Source organism: Heterocephalus glaber, unplaced genomic scaffold (genome assembly GCF_053883595.1).
Source record: "Heterocephalus glaber isolate CG9 unplaced genomic scaffold, H.glaber_assembly_v1.0 deba00001497, whole genome shotgun sequence".
Classification (NCBI taxonomy): Eukaryota; Metazoa; Chordata; class Mammalia; order Rodentia; family Bathyergidae; genus Heterocephalus; species Heterocephalus glaber.
Genome location: NW_028258320.1, coordinates 40,212,843 through 40,217,190, shown reverse-complemented (window position 1 = coordinate 40,217,190; position 4,348 = coordinate 40,212,843). Strand labels below are relative to the sequence as shown.

At 38.4% G+C, this 4,348-nt stretch overlaps 1 pseudogene; it reads right to left on the bottom strand.

Moving 5' to 3' along the window:
• Positions 1-2,306: 2,306 nt before the first annotated feature.
• Positions 2,307-3,892, bottom strand: LOC101704040 (oxysterol-binding protein-related protein 9 pseudogene; annotated as a pseudogene).
• Between the last annotated feature and the right edge of the window lie 456 nt (positions 3,893-4,348).

The following is a 4,348-nucleotide window of genomic DNA, read 5'->3' as shown; positions in this document are numbered from 1 at the left end:
GGTGTTCCAAAAGGAGAATGTAGACAAACATTTGACAGAGAATGCTACTTCATATATGGTAGAGGTGGTGGTGGTGGTAGTGCTTTTGGTGGCGGTGGTACTGTGTTTAAGAGAATGAACCAACTTAGAGTGTCCAGGAGATGTTCTGCAGATAGAATAGTGGCTCATTATCAGCCAGGGGTATATAGGGTTCTGAATTCATTGCTATTGGTGGTAGAGGGGCATGTCTTGGTCACTGATGAGAAGGCACCTACTAGGAATAGTGTGCCTCCCTGACACCATGTTACAGAGTTGCAAAAAAGTACAACAAATAAAGAGATAAATATTGTTAGTTGCTCATAGGAGTGGAGAATGTATAGTTTGTAGCCATATATTTTGTTTTGTGTATTTATATATTTAAAATGTTTTATCAAACCATAATATATATGGAGAAATATGCATAGGCCATTAATATTAAGTTTGGTAAATTTCTTTTTGTGAGCACAATTGTTTACTAGCACCTACGACAAGAAATACAAAACATTGAGAAGGACCACAAAGGCACCTCTGTTGCACCACCTGAGTCAGTCACTATCACTCTTCAAAGGTAACCACTATATTGTTTTCTAAGAGCACATATAGTTTTTCATTTTTTAAATTTTTATTTTAATTTTATTGGTACCTTTTAGATACACATAATGATCACATTCATCATAGGGAATTTGTACCTGTACATGCTACATCTTGATTCCTCTTCTTTTTTTCCCTTTCCCTGTCCTTCCCTCCAACCCCTCTTCCTCTCCTTATTTACAAAAGCTTCATTTCAGATGTCCATTTTTAGATTGGGTTTTTAAATTTGAGGGGTCTGATATTTTTTAATTCTTTATATGTTTTACATATTAGTCCATTGTCTGAGGGACAACTGGCTACAATTTTTTTCCACTCTGTGGGTTGTTTCTTCACTCTGGTGGTTTCTTTGCTGTGCAAAAGCTTTTTAGTAGGATGAGATCCCCATTGTTGATTCTTTGTATTATTTCCTGTGTGATTAGAGTTGTGTTCATGAAGTCTTTGCCTACATCTAAATCCTCAAGGGTTCTACCTATTCCCTCTTCAAGCAGATTTAGTGTTTCTATTTTAATATTTAGATTTTTTATCTATTTTTATTTTAGTTTGGTGCATGATGAGAGACATGGACCTAATTTCAGTCTTCAGCATGTGGAAAGGCAGTTTTTCCAGCATCACTTATTGAAGAGGCTTTTTTTCCAATGAATATATTTGGCCCCTTTGTCAAAGATAAGGTGGCTGAGTGTTTGAGGTTGGTGTGTGTTTGTTTCTGCTATTCCATTGATCCTCAGGTCTGTGTTGTTGTTTTTTTTTTGTTTTTTTTTTGTCAATACCATGGTGTTTTTATCACAGTAGCTCTGTAGGATAATTTCAAGTCAGAGATTGTAATGCCACCTGCCTTTTCCTTTGTTGCCCAGAATTCCTTTGCTATTCTAGGTTTCTTTTGGTTCCAAATGGATTTTAGGATTGTTTTGTTTAATTCTGTAGGAATTTTGATTGGGATTGAGTTAAGTACGTATAACAATTTTGGAAGTATGGCCATTTTCACTATATTGGTTCTTTCTATCCAAGAACAGGGGATATCTTTCCATTTTCTGATGTCCTCTTTGATCTCCTTTTTCAGAATACTGGAGTTTTCTTTTTTTTTTCCAGGTTTAGATAAATTTAATAGTTCAATTCTAAAATAAAAGTTATTACAGATGAAATAACTAAATTTCCTAACACTTGATTTTTGATACATTGCTAGTTTTCTAAAACAACTCTGAGGAACCAGTATTTACAGATGAGTATTTATGAAAAACCTGCCATCACTGTGTGTCTGTTTATGTGTGTGTGTGTATATATATGCGTGTGTATGTGTGTGTGTGTGTGTGTGTATATATATATATATATGTATATATGGAACCCAAGATACATAAAGTAGGAAACACTTGGTTTGTTATATCTTAAAAGCAGAGCTACAGTGCAGAGTATGAGATTTGGGTTTGTAAATGCTTTTCAAAGCATGGGGTTTGGAAAAGAGCAGACATCTTGTTTCAAAACCTGAAGGTTTTCTCAGGACTGAAGTCAAAATTGTAACTGCCAGAGGAAAAAAGCAGCTTTTCCTGCTTTAATTGTTCATCTGCATCAGAAAGTCCAGTATCCCTGAAATAGGAACCATTGCAGTAAGAAGGGAGTGATAGGTTCTCCCAAAGGAAGATTGTTTGTTGCTTCATTAGGCGGAGCTACCACTGGGGTCATCAGGTGTAAATCTGGCATTTCCCAACCTAATGCTTCACAGCACCAAGACGTTTCAGTAATGGTTCATTGTAAACCCAGCATTTTCCATCTTCATAGAATAACCTTGTCTCCCACTGAATTTCCTTTTCCTTCCTTTCTCGGGCTTCTGCTCTTTACTTTTCTTCAAGTCTGTGCCTTGCTTTAGTTGCTGCATCAATGTCTCTGATTTTTAAATTGAAAGTGACATCCTTCCAAAGGCAATGGGACTCATACTCATTCTGATCTTCCAACTTCCTCACTTTCTTCTTGATTATAGGCAATTTCTTAGTTTATCTATAAAGACTATTTTCCCCTCCTGCACATTTTGAGTACATTATACCATTCAATTCCCCTTCAACTGAACAAAAAGATTTCTTATCATTTGGAGAAAAAAATCTCAGCAATAATTCTGTGTTTCTTTCCCCCATAGAAAGGTTTAGTGTGGAAGATGATGTTTGTACTATAGCCTGTTTTGGAACAATTAATACTGCATTCTCCTTCTAATTCCACCCAGGGCACTGTGAGGATAGACCTTTCATAATGGGAATGTGAGGATGTAATGTTCATCATAGTCTAGACATGAGACACAACCCTGCCCTATGTTGTGCACCCCAATTGACATCCCAAAGAACTTTGATTTGGTCCAGATATGAGCATTGAATTGTATCTTCTTGTTAAAACACTCAGCATAAAAGGCTGAAATTGGTGGATGATGGGAAACCTGCTCAGCCACAAATATTACACTCTTTTTAGAAACCCAAGGAACAGATCCTTCTGAACTAGCTCTGTGTTCTCTTCCATGTCATTTGGTAACATCCAGTGACATTGAAAGATCTTACCCAAAATGGGGTTGTATGGCTTTGTGGCAACTGATTCTTTCCTTTCTGCATGAAAGGCTGAGAGGTACCATTTCAGGACCTGAACCATTCGATTCCTGGGATCCTTCTGGTCACTAATGCTCACAAACAGGTCTGGATGTGCAAAAAAGTCTGCATACATTTCTAAGAGATCTTCTTTCAAGAATAAATGTTGGAAGAACTACCTTAGTAAGATCCATTCCGAGCCTAACCTGTGCCAAGAGGTGCATGATGACACTCTTGTGCTCTTCCTATAGCCTGGCCTCCCCATTGTGTTCCCTATCATCACGTGAATCAAAAAGGTCAGCATCACTTGTTCCATTGGACATGGAAGAATTCAGTGATTCTATGGTGTCTGGACTCTTTAGGCTCTTTCCCGAGCTGCTGTGGGTCAAGACTGAGGCAGATCCAGAAGAATCTATTAAGCACTTTGGGGATGAGCTGCTTTGATGGAATTCAGCAGCATCATAGAACTTGTCTTCGGTGCTAGAGTACAACTCTGGGACTGTATTTGGAGACAAGTTGACATGGCTTGGAGAAGTCAGACTTCTACTACGTGGTGAATGCCCACTGCCTGTACTATTTGGTTTTGGAGTCTGATGATGTCCCAAGGTAGCTAACACAGGCCCACCTGGTAGGGAAGATGGACGCTGCTCTGATTTACACAACTGAGCAGGTTCTGGAGGTAAGACAGTTTGGGAAGCTATTGTGCTGATCATAGGCTCCAAGAAACTAGGTTGATATATTGGATCTACAGGGTTAATAGTACTTTTGGCAATCTGCAGCAACACAATGCAGTATTTAATTGATTCTACCTAGCTATTTGTTGTCTCCTTAAGAGTTTCAATTTTCTTTCTCTGTTCATCACCTTTGCAGTTTTGAAACTTGCTGTCAAAAAGCTTTAGCTATTCTATCAAAACCTGTAGGTAAACATCAGCCTCTGTCAGTTTCTTGTCAAAGTCTTGGACACTAGGAACAAATCCTGAATCTAAACCTATCCAGAACTTTTCAGACGCCAAAATGGATGTGACCAATAGTCTTCTGCAGCCGCTTATTCACTGAAGGACGTGTCAAGTATAATGTTATGCCTGTCCCAACCAAACTCAAGATACTGGAAATAGGTCCAACCTCACTTATCTTTCTTGTTTCTTATTTAAGCTCTCAGGCGCAGAAGGCGGGAGGGAGCCCGG